Genomic DNA, 24,511 nt, shown 5'->3' with positions numbered 1-24,511 from the left:
GAATCTCCTGCAGTTGACGAGATCGACGTCGAGAAAATGGCCGTGGAGGCAGTACGTGCGCAGATAGGACTCAGCAGCCATTTTCTTGAAGTCCATTTCGTCAATCTGCGCACACGCCGCTGCTATTTACTTGAAGTCCATTGCTTCGATCTGCACACGTGCCCCGGCCATTTTCTTGAAGTCCATTACGTCAATCTGCACACGTGCCCCGGCCATTTTCTTGAAGTCCATTACGTCGATCTGCACACGCGCCCTGGCCATTTTCTTGAAGTTGATCTTGTCAGCTGCAGGAGATTCAAACCAGCCAGCAGTCCGCCGGCTACTAAGGGCTCGCTGCCGCAACACCCCACAAGCCCGCAGCAGTATCGCCGACCCTCCGCACACTGACCTTCTTGAGCCGTGACGCCCCCTCCTCCGTGTCCGCAGCATAACCTACCCTTCCTCCTGGGACCTTCTGAGCTGCTCCACCACCTCCGCTCCCCCCTGGTGAGTATGGCTCTCACGGAATTACATTTTAAAATATGTGGCGTTCATGGCTCTCTCAGCCAAAAAAGGTTCCAGACCCCTGTGGTAACCAATATAATAAAAAACAGAGAGCGGCCCTGATCCGCCAGTGACATCACATGCAGGGGTCGGTCTCTGCTTGATACAATGCACACTGACAGTGCTGGTTACTCCTCAGAGTCAGCGGGGGAGTGCACTGTCATTGTGCATTGAAAGTCATATTAAAGTGTTAGAGTATTACAATAAGTAGCCATTTAGGAATAAAATCAATATTTAAAGAAGACACTGAAGTGATGTAAATACACAACATAACACAAGTCTGCAGAGACGTACAAGTTTCCATCACAAGAGTCTTTATCTTATATCCATAATAATATGTTATAAATGTTTACAGAGCGAGATATGGGTCCCCACCATTTCTAATAGGCATGGCTCACGTATGTGGCGTCACCATTTATGATGATTTCTCTCGTGCCTCTCCCATACTCTGGAATACCCTGCCACAACATATCAGACTCTTGCCTACCTTGACAAGCTTCAAAAGAAACCTGAAGACCCACCTCTTCCGACAAGCCTACAACCTGCCGTACCTTCAGTCTGATAAAGCGCCGCACGACTAGCCATACCCTCACCTACTGTATCCTCACCCATCCCCTGTAGACTGTGAGCCCTCGCGGGCAGGGTCCTCTCTCCTCCTTTAGACTGTGAGCCCTCATGGGCAGGGTCCTCTCTCCTCCTGTAGACTGTGAGCCCTCGTGTTCAGGGTCCTCTCTCCTCCTGTAGACTGTGAGCCCTCGTGGGCAGGGTCCTCTCTCCTCCTGTAGACTGTGAGCCCTCGTGGGCAGGGTCCTCTCTCCTCCTGTAGACTGTGAGCCCTCACGGGAAGGGTCCTCTCTGCTCCTGTAGACTGTGAGCCCTCATGGGCAGGGTCCTCTCTCCTCCTTTAGACTGTGAGCCCTCGTGGGCAGGGTCCTCTTTCCTCCTGTAGACTGTGAGCCCTCGTGTTCAGGGTCCTCTCTCCTCCTGTAGACTGTGAGCCCTCGTGGGCAGGGCCCTCTCTCCTCCTGTAGACTGTGAGCCCTTGTGGGCAGGGTCCTCTCTCCTCCTGTAGACTGTGAGCCCTCGTGGGCAGGGTCCTCTCTCCTCCTGTAGACTGTGAGCCCTCACGGGAAGGGTCCTCTCTGCTCCTGTAGACTGTGAGCCCTCGCGGGCAGGGTCCTCTCTCCTCCTGTACACTATGAACTCTCACAGGCAGGGTCCTCTCTCATTATGTAGACTGTGAGCCCTCGTGGGCAGGATCCTCTCTCCTCCTGTAGACTGTGATCTTCGCAGGCAGGGTCCTCTCTCCTCCTGTAGACTCTGAGCCCTCGTAGGCAGCGTCCTCTCTTTTTCTGTAGACTGTGAGCCCTCGTGGGCAGGGTCTTCTCACCTCCTGTAGACTGTAAACACTCGTGGGCAGGGTCCTCTCTCTTCCTGTAGACTGGCATCCTCATGGGCAGGGTCCTCTCTCCTTCTGTAGACTGTGAGCCCTCGTGGGCAGGGTCCTCTCTCCTCCTGTAGACTGTGAACCCTCGCAGGCAGGGTCCCCTCTCCTCCTGTAAACTGTGATCCTCATGGGTAGGAACCTCTTTCCTCCTGTAGACTATGAGCCCTCGTGGGCACGGTCTTCTCTCCTCCTGTAGATTGTGAGCCCTCACGGGCAGGGTCCTCTCTCCTCCTGTAGACTGTGAGCCCTCGTGGGCAGGGACCGCTCTCCTCCTGTACCTGTCTGTGACTTGTATTGTTCATTATTATTGTATGTGTCCCTATTATGTATGCCCCTTTCACACGTAAAGCGCCATGGCATAAATGGCGCTATAATAATAAATAATAATAATACTGTCGATGATTTCTCCAAAGGATGTACGGCCGCTAGCCAAACTTCACAACCCCAATTCCAAAACCCCAATATTTTTCTGTAGATCGCCTCGTGCCTTTCATGGAAACGTGTAAGACATATACACTTATTTTCATTCCTGTGTGAATGCGTGAATGGCTCTGCACCACCGTGGCTGCACGACATGGCGGTATCTTTACTAATAATGCGTCTACTGACACTGATTATGGTGTCACCATGTGAATCCTGTGTCTGGAAGTTGTAATATCAGATGAGACCCGATAGTGACGGATACAGACTGACTATGGGGATAACAGCAGAAATCCCCCGGAGAGGCGCAGCGCACTGTGTATAAAGCTGTTGACCTCCCGGCAGTTGCAGCAATCACACATCTGCCATCTGCCACAGGCTAGGACGGGATCAATCACCCCACACTCCGCCATCACTCCTGTGCTCCCCCCGAGGACGAGGCTTCCCCGGACACTGAAGACTCTTTGTGATCAGACCTAAAAGGGAAAAAAACGTCTAGTAGAGATGTCAATCACACACCGCCTGTAACATGGGCCACGCGTATCTATACAGGGACCGTGTCATCAGAATGCGGCCTATTACTTAAATCAGCTTTTTGTGTTACAAATATTTTTAATTATCATTGGCAATGTTTTCTCATATAATGATCGTATTTAAAAAAAAAAAAATTAAAAACCAAAAAGCAACACATGATTACGGTATCTAGCAAATTTCATACTAGACACTAGGGTCATTTTAGGCTCATTATCATAAGATGCAGAATTACAATGACTGATAACACCTCTATATACAGTCATATGAAAAAGTTTGGGCACCCCTATTAATGTTAACCTTTTTTCTTTATAACAATTTGGGTTTTTGCAACAGCTATTTCAGTTTCATATATCTAATAACTGATGGACTGAGAAATATTTCTGGATTGAAATGAGGTTTATTGTACTAACAGAAAATGTGCAATCCGCATTTAAACAAAATTTGACCGGTGCAAAAGTATGAGCACCCTTATCAATTTCTTGATTTGAACACTCCTAACTACTTTTTACTGACTTACTAAAGCGCTAAATTGGTTTTGTAACCTCATTGAGCTTTGAACTTCATAGGCCGGTGTATCCAATCATGAGAAAAGGTATTTAAGGTGGCCACTTGCAAGTTGCTCTCCTATTTGAATCTCCTATGAAGAGTGGCATCATGGGCTCCTCAAAACAACTCTCAAATGATCTGAAAACAAAGATTATTCAACATAGTTGTTTAGGGGAAGGATACAAAAAGTTGTCTCAGAGATTTAAACTGTCAGTTTCCACTGTGAGGAACATAGTAAGGAAATGGAAGAACACAGGTACAGTTCTTGTTAAGCCCAGAAGTGGCAGGCCAAGAAAAATATCAGAAAGGCAGAGAAGAAGAATGGTGAGAACAGTCAAGGACCATCCACAGACCACCTCCAAAGACCTGCAGCATCATCTTGCTGCAGATGGTGTCAATGTGCATCGGTCAACAATACAGCGCATGTTGCACAAGGAGAAGCTGTATGGGCGAGTGATGCGAAAGAAGCCGTTTCTGCAAGCACGCCACAAACAGAGTCGCCTGAGGTATGCAAAAGCACATTTAGACAAGCCAGTTACATTTTGGAAGAAGGTCCTGTGGACTGATGAAACAAAGATTGAGTTGTTTGGTCATACAAAAAGGCGTTATGCATGGAGGCAAAAAAACACGGCATCCCAAGAAAAGCACTTGCTACCCACAGTAAAATTTGGTGGAGGTTCCATCATGCTTTGGGGCTGTGTGGCCAATGCCGGCACCGGGAATCTTGTTAAAGTTTAGGGTCGCATGGATTCAACTCAGTATCAGCAGATTCTTGACAATAATGTGCAAGAATCAGTGACGAAGTTGAAGTTACACAGGGGATGGATATTTCAGCAAGACAATGATCCAAAACACCGCTCCAAATCTACTCAGGCATTCATGCAGAGGAACAATTACAATGTTCTGGAATGGCCATCCCAGTCACCAGATCTGAATATCATTGAAAATCTGTGGGATGATGTGAAGTGGCTGTCCATGCTCGGCGACCATTAAACTTAACTGAACTGGAATTGTTTTGTAAACAGGAATGGTCAAATAGACCTTCATCCAGGATCCAGGAACTCATTAAAAGCTACAGGAAGCGACGAGAGGATGTTATTTTTCCAAAAGGAGGATCTACAAAATATTAATGTCACTTTTATGTTGAGGTGCCCATACTTTTGCACCGGTCAAATTTTGTTTAAATGCGAATTGCACATTTTCTGTTAGTACAATAAACCTATTTCAATCCAGAAACATTACTCAGTCCATCAGTTATTAGATATATGAAACTGAAATAGCTGTTGCAAAACCCAAATTGTTATAACGAAAAAAGGTTAACAATAATAGGGGTGCCCAAACTTTTTCATATGACTGTACAGTGAATAACGCAGGTTATTGACTGTATATTGACAGGATAATGACTGATGATAACAAAGATCTACCAATCACAATTTGTCATGTCACAGCTCATCTCTTCCCCCTCCTGTACATAGACTGATAACATCTCTTTGTACAGTAAATAAAACAGAATCCACCATTCAAAGGTGATATCACAGCTCGCCTCCTCCTCCTCCTGTACAATGACCGATAACACCTTTAAATACAGCTGATAACACAGGATCCACCATTCACAATTGGCAATGTAACAGCTCACCTCCTCCTTCTGTAGAATGACAGATATTACCTGTATACATAACTGGTAACACAGAATTCACCATTTACAATAGGGGATGTCACAGCTCACCTCCTCCCCTTCCTGTACAATAACTGATATCACCTCTATATACAGCTGATAACACAGGATCCACTGTTCATAATAGGTGATGTCACAGCTCACCTTCTCCTCCTGTACAATGACTGATAACACCTCTATAAAAAGTAGATAATACAGGATTGATCCATCACAATAGGTGATGTCACAGCTCACCTCCTCCTGCACAATGACTAATAATACTTCTATGTACAGTAGATAACACAGGCTCCACCATTCACAATAGGTGATGTCACAGATTACCTCCTCCTCCTGTAGAATGACTTATAACACCTCTATATACAGTAAATAACACAGGATCCAACATTCACAATAGGTGATATCACAGCTCACCTCCTCCTGTACAATGACTGATAAAACCTATATAAACAGTAAATAACACAGCATCCACCATTCACAATAGGTGATGTCACAGCTCACCTTCTCCTCTTGTACAATGACTGTTAACACCTCTATATACAGTAGATAACAAAGGATCCACCATTCCCAATAGGTGATATCACAGCTCACCTCCTCCTGCTCAATTCCTGATAGCACTTCTATTCACAGTAGATAACACAGGAGCCACCATTCACAGGTGGTGATGTCACAGCTCACCTCAGGAAAAAGTGTGCAGTGTGAAAACGGCAAGATTTATCATTTTTATGATTAGTCAGGTTTGTGATACGGGGAAAAAAACATTTATACAAAAACCTGATTCAAACAACAACAGGCATTTCTGACTACGCATTTCCTCCAAAAAGAAGGTACTTGCAGAACAAATAAAGCTGAGTGTAGTAAGTGCTGGGAGTACCGTCAGTGCAGACTGGGTGACGGACCTGTGCTGCCTGTAAAGGGCGCTAACTGCTCCTCTCTCCAGCCAGATTTCAGTTGTATTTTTCCCAGGCAGACACTGACTGCTGAGCTCTTCCCTGGCGCTGACTCTCCCCCAGGCTGTAGCCCGGCCGCCATTCTCAATGTCTACACACCCCATCCATGCTGGCCAGCACTGTGCCTCGTTATGTGTCGCCCCCCGCATCAGCAGCTCGGATACGGATCCGCGGTGGTTCGAGGGGTCTCCGGACCCGGGGGTCGGGGTCGCGCGGCCGCCCGGAATAAAAGGGGGTATTTACAGGGGATGGTGTATGGAAAGTTTGGGACATGGGATGGAGTACCACCGCTGCGACTGGGAGTACCCGGTGGCGATGGTGTGGGCAGCTAGGTGTTTAACCCCTCCACGGGTAGGGGGAATGCCCCGGGACTCGGTGATGGTGTCGGGGAGGTGCCGTCGGGCCGGTAAGGGCTCACTTAGGTACTCACTCAGTCCAATAACGCTGACGCTGACAACCGTGGTAAACCAAAGTTCTTGATATCACTGCAGCAGGGAGGGAGCACGCCTGGATGCCGTGCCCATTGGTGTTGCTTGTTAGCCTGTGGCCTTTTCCGTGGCACCTCACTTCTAATTGGTCCCTCGGGCATAGTTCTAATCGGGTCCCACTCACTAGTGTGGCTGACTGGGTGAGCTTGCTCTCAGGGTTCACGCTTGGGATTTTCTGGACTATGTAGTGGGAAAGTCTTATCCCCCTCGTTGCGCTAGTACCCCGATTTTGGAGCAGGTGGAGAACGGATCTTGAAGGCTCCGTCCTCGTCTGGTAAATTACCAGGACGCCTGAAGCTATTTCCTGGCCAAGGGTCCACGAACCCCGTCGTGCCCTGGCCCCTGCCCGGTGATGGCACAAGGCCGCCTGCTGTCCTCCTCGACAGTCATTGCCCATTGTCACGATCCCCTGCAACCGGGGTCCAGCTCCTACAAGGCCCAGACCAACATCTGCCACCTAGTAGTTCCAAGGAGCCCAGCTCCTGACCTCCTCTCACTTTCACCTCCAACACTACACTGCTCTGCTCCTGACACTCCTGACCTCCCCTTAACCAGCCCCCCAAGTGGGCGGCCCTATTCCCTTCAGGCTGTCCACTGGTGTGTCTGGTGGGTGTGCTGCAGAGTGCTCCTAGGATTTTGATTAGCTTGTTCTTAGCAACACCAAAGGTCAGGGACCCATAACCAAGGAGGATTGGATACTGTGCAGAAGGGCAGATTGCACAATACCCTGTGACGACCTGATAGGCCAGGGCGTCACAGTTCACACCTGCAGAAAAAGCAAACCTCTGCAATACTTCCTTCTGGCTGATTCTCTCCACCCGCCTTCCGGTTCTCCCTCTGTTTTTGACACATTTTCGGTGCGTTTTTTTATGCGTTTATGGATCATATTTTTCCCATACATTACCAAGAGCGAAATTATTCTGCAGATTTATATCTGCACCAAATCTGCAGGGAGAAAATAAGCATCGAGTGCAGAGATGTCAGGATTCTCAGTCACTTTACTGCCATCAGGAAATTGTGACAAATATGAGCAGAAAAAACCCCCAAAAATCTGCAACATGTGCACAGGCCCTTACTGCTCCTCGCAGGATTTACTGTCACCACGACCCACCTCTGGTTCATCTCTCGGCTGTAGACGGCATCTCCTGACATTAAGACACCCTAATGCCGTAGCTGGGCTGTTACCTCATTTACCTCCCCCCAAATCCAGTTTTGTTGGCTATATACAGGAACGTTCAATCAAGCCCCCATAGATTGTATGCAGAGGGCCGGGCCCTCATTCCTACTGTAGCTGCTGAACTATGCGCTACTTTGTTTTTACTTTTGTCTGTAGAAGCCCCCACCTGACTGTAAAGCGATGCGGAATATGTTGGCGCTATAAAAATAAACTTTATTATTACAAGCCAAGTGCCCTGTGTTCTCGATGAGGAAGCTGCTGCCAGACTACGCTGTCCTCTCAAGACTCCTCATTCCTCCTCCAGACTCCTCTGTCATCTCCAGATTACTCTGTCCGCCATCAGACTCCTCTGTCTTCCTCCAAAGTCCAAACTCCTCATTCCTCCCCCAAACTCCTCTGTTCTCTAGAGACTCCTCTGTCCTCTCCATACTCCTTTGTCCTCTTCAAACTCCTCTGACCTCTCCAGACCCCCTGTTCTTCTCCAGGGTCCTCTGTCTTCCTCCAAAGTCCAAACTCCTCATTCCTCCCCCAAACTCCTCTGTTCTCTAGAGACTCCTCTGTCCTCTCCATACTCCTTTGTCCTCTTCAAACTCCTCTGACCTCTCCAGACCCCCTGTTCTTCTCCAGGGTCCTCTGTCTTCCTCTAAAGTCCAAACTCCTCATTTCTCCCCCTAACTCATCTGTCCTCTAGAGACTCCTCTGTTCTCTCCATACTCCTTTGTTCTCTTCGAACTCCTCTGACCTCTCCACATCCCCCTGCCCTTCTTCAGAGTCCTCTGTCTTCCTCCAAAGTCCAAACTCCACATTCCTCCCCCAAACTCTTCTGTCCTCTAAAGACTCATTTGTCCTTTCCATACTCCTTTGTCCTGTCCAACTCATTTTACCTCTCCAGAACCCTCTGTCGTTCTTCAGAGTCCTCTGTCTTCCTCCAAAGTCCAAACTCCTCATTCCTCTCCCAAACTCTTCTGTCCTCTAAAGACTCATTTGTCCTCTCCATACTCCTTTGTACTGTCCAAACTCCTCTGACCTCTCCAGATCCCTCTGTCCTCCTTCAGAATCCTTTGTCTTCCTCCAAAGTCCAACCTCCTCATTCCTCCTCCAATGTCCTCTGTCCTCTAGAGACTTCCCTATCCTCTCCAGACTCCTTTGTCGTCTCCAAATTCCTCTAACGTCTCCAGATCCCACTGTCCTTCTCCAGACTCCTCTGTCTTCCTCCAAAGTACAAACTCCTCATTCCTCCTCCAAGGTCTTCTGTCCTTCAGAGACTTCTCTGACCTCTCCAGACTTCCTTTGTCCTCTCTAGACTCCTCTGACCTCTCCAGATCCTGCTGTTCTTCTCCAGACTCCTCTGTCTTCCTCCAAAGTACAAACTCCTCATTCCTCCTCCAAACCCTTTGTCCTCTAGAGACTCCTCTGTCTTCTACAAACTCCTTTGTCCTCTCCAGGCCCCTCTGTCGTCCTCCAGACTCATCTGTCTTTTTCTAAAGTCCAAACTCATCATTCCTCCTTCAGACTCCTTTGTCCTCTCCACATTCCTCTGTCTTCTCCAGACTCCTCTGTCCTCCTATAAACTCCTTTGTCTTGTTCCAGACTCCTCTGTCCTCTTCTGACTCCTCTGTTATCAGCTTATTTCATGGGAGAACAAAAAGGATCAGTGGTGAACATTTCTGTACCCCTACATCATCTGTGGTGGGGGGTTGAGTCGTGAAGCCCCATACACAGTAGGTTGTTGGCCAGTCCTACTGATATGGAGGGTTTGGCTTCAATGTTGTCAATGTGTAATGTTAATAGGATCCTTATGTGTCAGTCGGAGAAGTCTGCATGAGAAGGACTGACAATGATCTTACTAGTAATGTTGCCGTATAAAGCACCATTCTAGCGGGGGGGGGGTATTGCACCACTGGGGTGGTGCCTTATATCTTGCTCCAGTGTTTCATAGAGGCGCTGGCGGTCAATCTGCAATGCATCTCTATGAGAGCCTCGTTTAGGCCTCGTTTTGTCTCCCATAGACTTATATTAACAGATTGTGACATTGTGACGTACCTTCTGACTTCCGGCCAATCAGATGTTACAGGTACAAGACGGCGCCGAGGACCGGAGCTGCGTTGGTAAATAGTGCAGCCGTCGGAATGTGAGTATATGACCGTGGGCAGGAGACTTACATCTAAAGCGCCATCGCCGGAGTGGAGCCTTAAATGTTGGCAACATTGCATTTCCCATGATTTCCATTGTGTTAAAGCCTTTTTGCGAATGTCAGATTAAACAAAACGTCAATGCTGTTTGTTACAGCGAGATGAAGTTTCCAACAAAAAGTCATTTTTATTTTCCATAGCACAAAACATAACACAGCACAAGAAATGACCGCCCTGCTGAATGCAGTGACCGGGGTCGTCAGCCCCCTAAGTCTTGACAAACAGGAGCGCAAAAACAGAAGCTGGGGCGTTTTGATGTTTAATAAAAGACATTTCTGCTATTGATGTGATTCAAGTTGAGAGATTGTTTAGACTATAATTAAGATTTAATTGTAACTCTGTGCTTATACAATTTACCCCGGCTTCCTCTGTAAACGTGTAATTTACTAAACAGATGATTTAAATACGTTGCACTTTCGAAAAAGTAGAAAAAACTTTTATAGTCTGGTTGTTCCGCAGACTCGTGTCACTAGAAAGGCGTCCATACACAATGGTGTGACGCTGTCCATGATGACCCAGTGTTACAGCTTTGACCAAGGATGGTGTTACGTCACCACCGGAGTCCGCCCCAGCGGCTTCTACTCCGATCGCCAGGCGACGCTGTGTTCCTGCCGTGGATAGTGCTGGTGATGGGAGAGGAGTCGATGCCAGCGGCGCCGGTGAGTGCAGGCTCCGCTCATCCACATCAATTTCAAGTGCATGCTCCCCCAATTTCACATGTATTCTTAATGGTGGTGTGACATCCTCACCAGAGTCCGCTCCTGCGACTTCTGCTTTAGTCACCAGGCGACGCCATGTTCCCGCTGCGGCCTGAGCTGTTGATGGGGGAGGAGTCGGTGCCGGTGGCTCTGGTGGGTGCAGGCTCCATTAATCCACTAGGCTGGGTATTCCTGGTGCCTGCAGTACCACTGGCTGACTATAGGTGGTGTTTGTCTTCCAGCTGAAGTTACCATCATTCAGTTACAACCAATGGGAAGACACCACACAATTCTTATTTCCCCTCCTGTCTGCTGATCACTGCCAGAGATAGTTCTGATATTCTGGTTCCTGTTCCGCCCTGTTCTGGTTAATTATTCTGGTGTTCTGACATCTGCTTGTTTCCTGACTACCCTTCTGCCTGCTGTTTTTGTACCTCGCTGCCCAATCCGGATTTGACCTCTGCTACGTTTTCTGATTACATCCTTGCCTGTTGATTCTGTCCCTGTTCTGCACTTTCTGGTTTGACCCTGCCTGACGACTACTCTCTCGGACTGCAGCCTTCCACAAGTAGTGATCTCCAGGGACCTGTGTAATTCCAAATCCCTGTATAGGGGTTAAAGGGTTTCAGGGTTCTGGGGGTCCTGCTTGGTGAGTGGCTTCCCTCTAGCCTGTCCATTACAGCCCGTCTGAGTCTGTGGATCCGGGCAGGTGGTACAGATGGTCTCGAAATCTGCTGAAAACAAAGTTATGACGTTTTTCTTGGTGTTTCTTGGTTTGCTAAAGTGGTGACGAAACGGTGGTGGAAAAGTGGAAATCAACATCGCTCCTGTCCAGCTGGATTCTAGATGACACAGTCAGATATGTTCTTAGAAGTGTCGAGATCGGCCATCTATGTGACCAATTATTTGGAAGTTGCAGACTGATCACCCCTGGGGATATTGGGTAAGTCAAGATCAGTGGGGTCCCGGTGGCTGGATTGTACTAAAAAGTATTTTGTGGTCATTCTTATTGACAGATCAGATGTGTTCAGTCCATGGGCAACGTCTTCTGCATCTGGAGGCCATACACATAAGAAGCTGTGGAACATACAACTATTCGGTTATCAAGTGTCTTTCTTTATTCCCCACAACCAACATGATTTCTATGTGAAGGTTATGAGTGATACAGTTAGATAACTAAGTGGACATCCACCGAGGGGTGATCCTGTAAAATCTAACGTGCCCTCAAGCTGATGGGAGCTTCCTTCATAGCGGCAGGCATTGTGCCAAAAGCTGTCAATGAATACTGTCAGCCTAATTACAGAGGTGACCAAGAAAATGAGACCTACTAGTACCAAGCGAAAGGGAAACCCTGTGTCTAGGGAAGGGGGAGATGGTGACCCCTGATCAAACCTACTGCTGGTGTTACGTCACCACCGGAGTCCGCTCCAGTGACTTCTGCTCCGATCGCCAGGCGACGCCGTGTTCCTGCCGTGGATGGTGCTGGTGATGGGAGAGGAGTCGATGCCAGCGGCACCGGTGAGCGCAGGCTCCGATCATCCACTGGGCTGGGTTATCTTGGGATCTGCAGTACCACTGGCTGACTTTGGGTGACGTGTGTCTTCCAGCTGAAGTTGCCAGCGTTCAGCTACAGCCAATGGGAAGACACCACACTCTTCTTAGTTCCCCTCCTGTCTGCTGACCTCTGCCAGAGATAGTTCTGATTTCCTGGCTCCTGGTCTGCCCTATTCTGTTTTGTGATTCCTGTGTGCTGACTTCTGCATGTTTTCTGACTACCCTCCTGCCTGCTGTTTTTGTACCTCGCTGCCCGATCCGGATTTGACCTCTGCTACGTTTTCAGATTACGTCCTTCTCTGCCGATTCTGTCCCTGTTCTGCTATTCCTGGTTTGACCCTGCCTGACGACTACTCTCATCGGACTGCAGCCTTACACAGGTAGTGATCTCCAGGGCCCTGTGTAATTCCAAATCCCTGTATAGGGGTTAAAGGGTTTCAGGGTTCTGGGGGTCCTGCTTGGTGAGTGGCTTCCCTCTAGTCTGTCCATTACATCCCACCTGAGTCTGTTGATCCAGGCAGGCGTTACAGCTGGCCCCTGACTTCCCTCACCACCCTAGATCCAAGCCGGATTCCTGACACTGGAATAGGCTCTAGGTAGGGAACGGGTGGGATGAGCACTAGTCAACCCCACTAAGCTCTAAAGAACACACAGGGAAATATACACCAGGGAAAGTAAATGAATAACTTAATCTCCACATGTCTTGGGGAGAGGAACTGCAACAACAACAAAGTTTCTCCAGATGAATACAAGCCGACTGCTTATACTGAAGACTTGTTAAGGGTGATAGACAGCATAGAGTAAGGGACAATGAGGGTATTTAAAGACACAAAGGGAAGTGCTGAAGATTAACAGCTGAAATGGTCAAGAAATCCGCAGGGTCCTAATGAGAAAGGGATAAACCCCAAGCTAGGAAAAAGGGAAAATCAGAGAGCAGCTTGTGTAGCGAAACACTGCGACCTTCTATAGCCAGAAACTACAGGACTGTCTGTCATGCGTGACACACCCATAACACATATTTGGTGAGAGTAGGTCCAGATCAAGAGGTATCCTGCTGTAAATGTTCAAACAATACAAACTAAGTCTCTCTGCATTGTGAAGCCAGATAGTTGGAGAACGAAGAACTTTTCTAGATGGCACTGTTCATGGATTGGTGGCAGAGAGGCATAGTCATCAATGGCGCCAAAGGTCTTCATCAGTCACTCTCAATAGACAGAGGATGAGATGAAAATGTAGACTTGAACAAAGCGTAGGTTAATACCAGAGAAGGGACAGCAGGTACCACACAGACAATGGTCAAGATAGAAAAATGGACTTCATGCAGGGATCAATCTCAGGTAAAAAGCAGCAGAAGTGTGGGAACAAGATAAAACTCAAACACACGGCAAAATTTGGCAGGATGTTCTTGCTTTGAATCATTCCGCCATATCTTGCCTATGGTTTGAGGTACCATATTTCCGTTTTATAAGACGCGCTGGATAATAAGACATACCCCAAATTTAGAGATAAAAAAAGGTAAAAAAAATTAGGTCCGTCTTATACTCCAGTGTTGTCTTACCGGAGTGGGGCGGCAGCGGTGGTGTAGCGGGGTCACAGGAGGCAGAGGCTGTGCTGGCAGCGGCGGCGGGTCAGTGGTGGCAGCAGCGGCGGGTAAGTGGTGGCAGCGGTGGTGGCGGAATAGTGGTGGCAGCAAGAAGTCAGTGGAGGCAGTGGCGGGTCAGTGGTGGCAGTGACAGTGGTGGGTCAGTGGTGGCAGCGGCGACGGCGGGTCAGTGGTGGCAGTGGAAGCTGCGGTGGTTGTGTGGTGGAGCAGGCCGGCGAGTGTCACAGTCTGCCCACGGCCGGACTTTAAAGAAATGGCACCCGGAGCAGGCGCAGATGGAACTCTCATCCAAGAGCTCCATCTGCGCACGTGCTGAGTCCTGGCGCCATCATTTGAAGCCGGGATTGCGGACAGACTGAGACACCCACCGCACAGCCACTGCAGTCGGCACAGCCACCTGGCTGCCCGCTGGGCCGCACAGAGAGGCAGCCGGCCGCTGGGACAGAGAGCCAGCCAGCCGCCGGGACAGAGAGGCATCCGGCCGCCGGCACCGACAGGCACTCAGCCACCGACATGCACCAACAGGCACCCGGTCGCCCGCACACAGAGCCGTACAGACAGCTCCCCGCCAATTCACCTCCCAGTAAGTTATATTCGGGTTTTAAGGCGCACCCCTCATTTTCCTCCAAAATTTTCGGGAGGAAAAGTGTGTTTTATAATCCAAAAAATACGGTAGTCCGGGGGCAGATCTGTTGTTATACTTGAGTGCCACAATGTTGCAAATCAGGAATTATCAGAAGATAAGAAGGAGTCTGGAGGAATAGAAACAGAATAGGCTATTGGTAGGAGCCGCAACTGCCACCCAGAAAACATCAATGGAACCAGGGGAGATAAGAAATATCTCATATGAAGACCAGTCCATCAAAATATTGGAGGAAATCAAAGATCCAAAAGTAGCAAACACAAAACTGGAGAACGTACGAACAGAGGCGGCGTCTGAGTCCCAATGCTGTACAACATATCCAAACCACAAAGAAAATGCACAATGGGGGAGGAAACATAATATCAAATCTAGACAACAAGTATATTCTGCAAATTAATGCAATCAGCTAACATTGCATATCCGTGTGAACGCAGCCTTATAGTTGTGAGCAGAGCGTACAGCTGAATTAAGCTCGGGCGGTCACAGCAGCGTGCAGCTCGGCTGATGTATATGGAGGCACGGGGCCCGGCCGGGCACCTGCCAAGCTGTCACATTACTAAGCACACATTGTCTGAGTCTGTAACAAACATATCTCCAATATGTACAGATTCTGCCCTCGAGGTGTTTTGGGGGTAACGGATGGTGTTTGCTACAGATAAACAGAGCACAAACTGCAGACATTGCACATATAAGCCGCGACATGACTTTTTAATTGGACTGGTTTAGGATTTGCAGCTACGTGTACAACACAAAATACAATTCTGTTGCCAGTCCCCGGGGACCCGGTCCGGCATTGTTAATTTTCTGGTAGGCGTTATTCAAGTTTTACAGAAACGTAGCGAGCGGTTTCCAGCTGATCTTAAATAACGTCAAGAATAATCAAAACATTATTGGAGTGCAATGGGTCACTTTTAATGGAGGATCAACTTTTCCAGCGCAGAGAAAAGAAAACACCAGACTTCGGGGAAGAACAGTTTTTGCGAGACTTCGGTAGAGACCAGACATTCATTAGAGCAAAAAAGGGAAAGTAAACGAGGACTCAAATATCTCCAGCCCCAAGTCTCAGTTTCTCAAAACAAAGGGATAAATTATTTGCCATTTCCTTTAAAAGTGGTGTTAATTGCTATTCAGGGGCTGTCTGCATTTAAAGGGCCCTCGCCTGTAAGATTCATGGGTGACAATGTGATTTCTCAGCCATCTCATCTCCAGGTAGCAGTAATGATCCACCTTGTCTCTGCCAAGAAATGAAAAAGTTTTCTATTAACTGCAAATCACATGCAACTCCTGTGTCTGGAGAGTGTGAGGTGAGAAAGTTGTCTTCTCCGCCGCTAACAATCTGTTTAGAGATTCCGAAATGTATTCTCTGAGCTTCCATAAGTAGCTAATAAGTAGCCAAAGCCACTTTTCATGTTACGTCTTAGGTGGTGATTTCCTCTTTAAGTGGTGGCACAGGTAGTCTTCTATTAGATCGGTGATAAGACGTCTTGAAGAATAAGCTATGATGCTCTGGTACTGGAGGCTGCTATAAAGAACCACTCCAGCAATTCTTAGAGCTGAAGTAGAACTTTAAATGTAAGCGACTGTCCCCATTAGTATACTTACCTATCGCCATCATCATCCAACTTGTGCCCGTAACCTCTGACTAGCCCGAAGTCAGAAGTTACATCACAAGCGCTAACTGTGTCAGAAAGGCAGAATGTGTCCAGAATAAGGCCAGATTGAGGCCAGGACAAGACAAGAACAAGGCCAGAACGAGGCAAAAACAAGACCAGAATGAGGCCAGGACTCGGCAAAAACAAGGCAAGAATGAAACAAAAACGAGACCAGAATAAGGCCAGGACTAGGCTAGAATGAGACAAGGGTGAAACCAGGACAAAACCAGGACAAAACCAGAACCAGAGTGAGGCTAGAACGAGGCAAGGAAGAGTGTGGCCAGAATGCGGCCAGGACAAGATCAGAACAAGGCCAAGACAAGGACAGGACAAGGCTAGGACAAGGCCAGAATGAGGCCAGGACTCGGCAAAAACAAGGCAAGAATGAAACATAAACGAGACCAGAATATGGCCAGGACTAGGCCAGAATGAGACAAGGGTGAAACCAGGACAAAACCAGAACCAGAGTGAGGCTAGAACGAGGCAAGGAAGAGTGTGGCCAGAATTAGGCCAGGACAAGACCAGAACAAGGCCAAGACAAGGACAGGACGAGGCCAGGACAAGTCCAGAATGAGGCCAGGACGAGGACAGGATGAGGCCAGGACTAGGCCAGAACGAGGCCAGGACAAGGCCAGAATGAGGCCAGAACTATGCTAGAAATAAGGAAGTACGAAGCCAGAACGAGGCCAGGATAAGGACAGGATGAGGCTAGAGTAAGGCCAGGATGAGGACACAACGAAGCCAGAGCCAGGCCAGGACGAGGACAGGATGAGGCCAAAGTGAGGCTCTCATAGAGTTACATTAATTTGTGACCTCCTATCACTCCATGAAACATTGGAGCTGTCGGCAGGTCACAAATCACCAGAGACTGACTGGAGCGACACTGGAAATAGATGAAGATGGCAGCAGGGGAGCATAAAAGCGGGGTCAGGGGACTTACATTTAAAGCAGCACTCCAGCAATGAAATATAAAAACCGCTGGAGTGCTGTTTTAAAGTTCCTCTGTTAGGGAGGGATCTGCTGTGATTTGACCTGGAAGCGCACGGGTTAGTGCTGCGGTGTGGGGCATGACATGTAAAACAAGGGGCAAATACAGAGGAGTCACCACAAGGGGCAAATACAGAGGAGTCACCACAAGGGGCAAATACAGAGGAGTCACCACAAGGGGCAAATACAGAGGAGTCACCACAAGGTGTAAATACAGAGGAGTCACCACAAGGAGCAAATACAGAGGAATCACCACAAGGGGCAAACACAGAGGAGTCACCACAAGAGGCAAATACAGAGGAGTCACCACAAGAGGCAAATACAGAGGAGTCACCACAAAGGCAAACCAGTCATCAGACTAACAAATAGAAAGTCCGGATTAGACTTTGCCAAAAAAATATCTAAAAACGCTGCTCAGTTCAGAAAAAGCAGCAAAGAACAGATGAGACCAAGGTAAGTCTGGACCAGAATTATGGGAAGAAGAAAGTCTGGGCTTGGAGCGGCTCCTGATCCAGACCACAACACATACTCTGTACCACATGGCGGAGGCGGTGTGCTGGCCAGGCATGCAGGGCTAACAATGGCCCTGGGGCACTAGTGGTTATTGATGATAGGACTGAAGACAGAAGCAGGCGGATGAATTCTGATGTCACAGGGCGAGACTTTTTGCTCAGATTTAACCAAATGTAGCAATGATTGGATGGTGCTTTACGTACAGATGGACAATGACCCAAAACATCCTGCGAAAACAAAGAAGTGAAATTCAGGAGTCATTACTTTGTCCAGCTACTTTTGAGCCCCTGAAACGAGGAGACTGTAGAAAAAGGGTTGCAATTCCTAAATTGTTTCACAGAATATTTTTGTTCAGTCTCTTTAATTAAACCTCAAAGTCTCCGCTTCAATTCTATCTTAGTTGTTTCATTTTAATTAAAAAATAGTGTCCTGCAGAGCTGAAATTATGAAGGTTTTGTCACTGCCCAAACATTTTTGGCCTGAACCGTATTTAATATGTATACATTCCAAAGCCACTATGCTATATACTTTCATCCCTGTATACTTGCCACCATCATACTTATAGGCCAAATATACTTTTTAGTTCATCGCGTTTGGTCTGATGGACAGGAGAGGTCCAAGTGGTGGACTGGGAAGGTTCAGATACCAAGAGATGATGAGTGCCCGGAGAAATCAAAGGGGTTTGGCCAAAAAAAGACTAGAAGAGCTGGATTTTGACAGGTTGGTCGTCATCTTCCAACCCAGGAGAGCCAGAAGAAAGAAAAGTGTGTGGAGGCCTTCTTATCAAGGCATAAAAGATGTTTAGATGTTTTTTAAAAGAATCAAATGTGTGATGGAACATCTTAACAAATGACCACGAATTTCCAATAAGAAATTCTTCATTTTTTCTTTGCTTCAATGTTTTTTTTTTACTATTATATTATTATTATTATTATTATTATTATTATTATTATTATTAATAATAATAATAATATTATATTATTTATTATTATAATAATGTATCATTGCAAAATGTATACAGATATTTTTTGGGAAGCCTGGATTTACACGCTGCAATTTTTGGAGTGAATTCTTAGCCTATTATGGCGATGCTTCAGATCTTTTATATTTTTCTCGAATAATAGTGACTTTTGGTTATTAGCATTCAGTGATTATAACTAGATGTGCAGAATAGACCATCCCGAGATGTAAAATCTGTCTGTCCGTACAGCTTTCCATGTGATAGGGACACACAAAGGAGCCTCAGTTTTCTACTTTCTTTTGTGGATAATAAGGTTTTCAGGTAGGAAAAAAAAAATAAGAAAAAGATCCGTGTGTGATTTATGGCCGTAAATCTCCTGAACAGGAGTCTTGATTTATTTATACATACGTGTGGTTTCAGCCCCACCATGATTTATACTTATTAAAAACCCATTTGGAAGTTAATACTGGTCTGGTTTCCAACATTACCTAAGGGTTAGGAGAAAACTTCACCTCTAGGTCGTTGGTTCAAATTAGACCCTGGATTTTATTGATAGAGAAGGGTTTAATATTTGATGTCTTCAAAAAAAAAAGTCAATGGTCCGAGTTCATCTTTCTAGAGAGGAAGGTCAGAAGGACACAGGACTAAGCTTAACATCTAATCAGATATCGTGGCACTTGTGGTACTCCTGGTATAAGTCGGGGTGCACTGGAAGGGTCGAAAGCCAGAAGATAAGAAGTAAAGCCGGGCTCTCCACTCTCTCTCTTTCCCTCTCTCGCTTTTTCTTTCTCTTCCTCTCTCTCTCCTTCACCCTCCCTCTCTCTCTGTCCTCTCTCTCCCCTCCCTCCCTCTCTATCTCCCTCTCTTTCTCTCTTTCCCCCTCTCTCTCTCCTTCTCTTTCCCCCTCTCTCTTTCTCTCTTCTTCTCTTTCTCCCTCTCTCACCCTCTCTCTTTTTCTCACTCTTTCTCTCTCTCTTTCTATCTCTCCTTCTCTCTCTTTTTCTCTCTCCTTCTCTCTCTCTCTTTCTCTCTCTCTTTCTCTCTCTCTTTCTCTCTCTCTTTCTTTCTCTCTTTCTTTCCCTCTTTCACTCTCTCTCTCACTCTTTCTCTCTCTTTCCCCCTCTCTCTCAACCTCTCTCTCCCTCTCTCTCTTTCTCTCTTTCCCCCTCTTTCTCTCCCTCTCTCTCTCTTCCTCTTCCTCTCTCTCTCTCTCTCACTATTTTTCTCTTTCCCCCTCTTTCTCTCTCTCTCTTTCTCTCCCTTTCTCTCGCTCTCTTTCTCTCTCTCTCCTCTCTCTCCATCTCTCAAATCAAAACAAATAGGCTTTATTGGCAGGACCAAAATGCAATCGGTATTGCCAAAGCAAGAAACGAAATGTGACAGGATTGTGGGGATGGGGTGTTGGGGCCACAATTTTGGGAATGATGGTCCATTTGGGGGTCTTATGTTCCTCTCAGCTTATGACATGTGGTGACAAATTGGGCCGCGATCTCCACCATTGATTCCTCTTCCCCCAGTAGGATGCGGAGTTTCCTCTCCTCGTCCATGGATGGAAAGTCCGGGGTATGGGCGGTAAGTTTCTGGAAGTGGGAAGCCCTCACTGTTGAGTATTTGTCACAGTGCAGCAGGAAATGCGCCTCGTCCTCCAGAGCCCCCTGCTGGCAGTGCTGGCACAGTCTGTTCTCCCGCGGCTTGTATGTCTGTCGGTGCCGCCCTGTTTCCACCTCTAGGCTGTGGGCACTCAGTCTGTACAGGCTCAGGGTCTGCCTGTCTTTGGCGTGGCGTAGCCTCTCCAGATATGGGGCCAGAGTGTATTCCCTTTGCAGTGACCGGTAGATGGTGAGTTTCTGGGAGTTCTCTAATTCACTCTTCCAGTCCTCTATGTATTGCATCTTGCAGCTCTCTGAGATCTCTTTTACTTGGCCTTTTGTCAGGGTGTGTTCCTGACTTTGGCTGTACTGGCTGCCGGGGTTCCTGGCTTGCTCTGGGCTCTGGCTCAGCAGGGCTTTATGATGGTAGGAGCTGGGGTTGCTGTTCTGTATGTGCGCCTGGTGTGATAGCGCCCTCTTGTGTATACTGAGCCATAAAGCTTGGATGCAGGGCGCATCTTACGTCATCCACCCTCGCCGGCATTGAAGTCCCGCGTAGGCGCTCTATATCAAAGTATTGTAGTGCGCCTGCGCAGGACCTCAATATCGGCCTGTGTGCATGACGTAAGATGCGTTCTGCATCCAGGCTTCAGAAGAAGGAGGACTAAGGTGGCTAAAAGAGGAGGTGCCGGTCCCGGAGAACAGCGCCACCCATCTGACCAGTTTGCACCACACAGACCCCCTAGGTGAGTATTATAAAGTGATTTTCACGTTCTACACAGCAGCCTGGGCTCTTATATACAGTATGTTAGAATGCCGTATATAAGAGCCCACTGGTGGTGGCCACAGCTTATAGGCCCCAAATCTGGTGAGAGGATCCCTTTAAACAAGTGACATCTTTGATGTATGAGGTACAAAAGTGCCTCGGACCTCAAAGATGAGTTCAGCTTTAATTTACCGCCTCCTGTGTTCCCACTGACATCGGAGTGGATATAACATATATTTTCCATCCATGTCCTCTAAATCCCTGTATGGTACACCGTGTCGTTATAATGTATTTATGAAGCGCCGGCCGCGCTGTACGGTAGGGAAACAGTAATTGCAAACAGAGACGAATACACAGACTACAGAGCAGAGAGAAGAGTGAGGGTTAAGCCACCCGGAGCTCGGTAGTGATATATAGGCTTGCCATCCCTTCTACTACTGGGGCCGTAATCTAATTTATAAACTCTACCTATAATGACAGGGATAATATTTTCAAACAATTGTAAAGCTTTTGAAGTCCGGAGTGCGACTGGGACAGAATAGGTTTCATTTATGGCTGATTCTGGTTTTTTTTGCAACTATTACTTTCTTTTCAAACAAATATTTAAAGTTGTTTTTAAACGCTGCCAAATAAGCAAAAAAAATACAAAAAAATACTTGTTGCAATTTTTTTATATTCTAGACATAAGAAATAAAACAACACTTGTGGAGCAAAATATACTCCACCAAAAACACAGTGATTTCAGTATAGTAAAATAGATTATTTATTTAGTAGAAGCTAAAAATATAAGTATAAAACAATGACAAGTATAATAAATAATGGTGCTTCAACAAGAGGGACGATATGTCAGCATAAACATTAAAGTTCTAAGAGGCACAGGAGTGAACAAAACTTAAATATTTGGTACAAAATGAATATATTATTGTCTGGAAATTTCAATTGATATAAACCTGTGCGATATATATTATGCATTCAGATAGGGTCCAGTAACCGATGTAGTAAGGTGCTCCTGTGCCAGTAAACAGTGATTACCTGGTGTGTGGTGCGGAGTCGTCCCTCTACCCCGACGTACGTTTCAATATGCTTTCATCAAGGGGCACCACACACCAGGTAATCATTATTTACTGGCACAGGAGCACCTTACTACATCGGTTACTGAACCCTATCTGAATGCATTGTTGTCAGTTCATAGCAATCACCATTGCACTTTATACTTAAAGCACTTTATACTACTGACCACTGATTAGCACCTAGCACTTAGCAACATTAATACCTCACGGAACCTGTCAATTAATATATATCGCACAGGTTTATATCAATTTAACTATGTTGCAATTTATGCCTCTTTTTTAACACCCATACTAACTTATCATTTATTAATTTATATTATATGTCACCCTTTATTCTAATACCTTTTTCCATTTAGAGGGATTTACTTTTATACTTCATAGCTGAGGACAGGTGACTGTCCAGGTGTGTGTGTTCAGTGTATACATGCGGAGAGCGGAGCGCGGGTGGAGCCGAGCGGAGTAATGTGTGCGGGGGGCGGAGTGCGGGGTGGGTGGAGCAGAGCGGGGCCATGGCGCTGAGGACATCAGTGCTGGGGATTGCATGGCTGGGGACAGGTGACTATTCATGTGTGTGTGTCTGTGTTCAGTGTATACATGCGGGTGGAGGGCGGACAGCGGGGGGGATGGAGCTGAGTGTGGTAATGTGTGCGGGGGGCGGAGGCGAGCGGTGGGTATATGTTGGCTGGGTTGCTGGTGTGGGCTCCCGGGGGTGCAGTACTCAACGGGGAGTCGGGGCTCCGTGTGGGTGTGGGGAAAAGTGTCAGGCGTTGTCCTGTCGGCACGTAGTTCAGGCTGTTCAGTTAGCTGAGCCTTTGGTCGCAGGCTCTTTAGCGCGCGCAGTGTGGCGACGGTTGTCACTGTAATGACGTCATTTTGGAGCAAGACAGACAGACAGACAGAATAAGGCAATCTAATATATAAAGCTGAATGTGTGTATGTATGTGTGTGTGTGTATGTCCGGGATTGGCATCTGCACCGTCGCAGCTACAGCCACAAAATTTTGCACACTCACACTTCTGGACCCCGAGAGCGTCATAGGCTATGTTTTGAGGGGAAATTTTAACCCCGCGCTTTACAGTTATTCACCAAAAACCTGCCTCCATTAAAGTGAATGGAGCTGGGAGCCACAGTGCAGCCAGAACTTCAGAAGAATGTGCAGCCACGCCCTTAAATGGAATGTTGGCGTGCCACAATTCAGCCAGGGAAAGAGACAGACACAGACAGGGTAAGAAACAGACAGACAGGGTAAGAGACAGACACAAAGAGACAGACACAGACAAAGAGACAGACTGACAGGGAAAGAGACAGACAGGGAAAGAGAGGGAAAGAGAGAGACAGGTTAAGAGACAGAGACAGACAGGTAAAGAGACAGACAGACAAAGAGACAGACACAGGGAAACAGACAGACAGGGAAAGAGAGGGAAAGAGACAGACAGGGTAAGTGACAGACAAAGACAGTTAAAGAGACAGACAAAGAGACAGACACAGGGAAAAAGACAGAGGGAAAGAGAGAGGGAAAGATACAGACAGGGAAAGTGACAGAGATAGTGTCGCGGGCGGAGGGGACTTGCTCGCCACGCTCGGGTCCGGGGCTTCTGCTGCTGCTGCTCAGTGGCTCGAGCGGTGGACCAGACCCGGGGACTCAAGCAGCGCTCCTCACCTGTGAGTGAAATGGGGATGGTGGTGTGGTTAGGGAGATTGTTCGTGACGCCACCCACGGGTCGTGGTGATAATGGCACCACCGCTGCTGGTAACGGGGATCTCGGGAGAGATGGTAGGGTGCAGCTGAGATGTTGTCCCCTCCGTGGGCAGGGGTTGGTGATCCCGGGGCCCGATAGTGTAACAGGGAGGCTGAATGGCTAAGGTGCAGGGCTGCAGGGACAGCGCAGCGCCTGACGGCACTGGTGTACTCACTCAGACAATAACTGACAGAGTCTCTGGTAAACCAAAACGGCCGGATGGACGGGTCCCGCAGCCGGCTGCAGTGTTGTTGTTGTGCTCTCCCCGGACGGCTGATGGTGGCTGTCTTTCCCTGCACCTTTGAAAATGTTCTGACTCCTGTGGTTGCCCACCAGTAGTCCGCTCCCCGGCATATAGGTGCCGTAGGAGCCTGGTTTGCCTGCAGGCGCTGGCCCTTGGATCTCTAGCCTGTGGCGGTGGCTGTATATCCTCTCTGGGTGGACGGTTGCCTTCAATCGGGACTTTAGTAGTTGAGAAACCCCTGGGGTTCCTGTCACATTCGGATTTGATTATTGACGGCGGCTCCAAGCCTGGTCGGGGTCCGATGGCCCTGCCTGTGTGCTTAGCTTCACTCTGTTCCCCGATCCAGTACCGGCGGGCCGACGCCCGACCACGGTCCTTACGGCTCTGCAGAGTTCCACTAACTCCTGCAGACGGCCACCACCATCTGCCAACCTTGCTGTTAGTGTCTGGGCTCCAACCCAGACACCCAAGTGTTCACTCCTCTCACTTTCACCTCCAAGACTCATCTGCTGCTTTTCCCGCC

Source organism: Anomaloglossus baeobatrachus, chromosome 8 (assembly GCF_048569485.1).
Source record: "Anomaloglossus baeobatrachus isolate aAnoBae1 chromosome 8, aAnoBae1.hap1, whole genome shotgun sequence".
NCBI lineage: Eukaryota > Metazoa > Chordata > Amphibia > Anura > Aromobatidae > Anomaloglossus > Anomaloglossus baeobatrachus.
The sequence above is the reverse complement of the archived record's forward strand: the minus strand, read 5'-3'. Positions refer to the sequence as shown.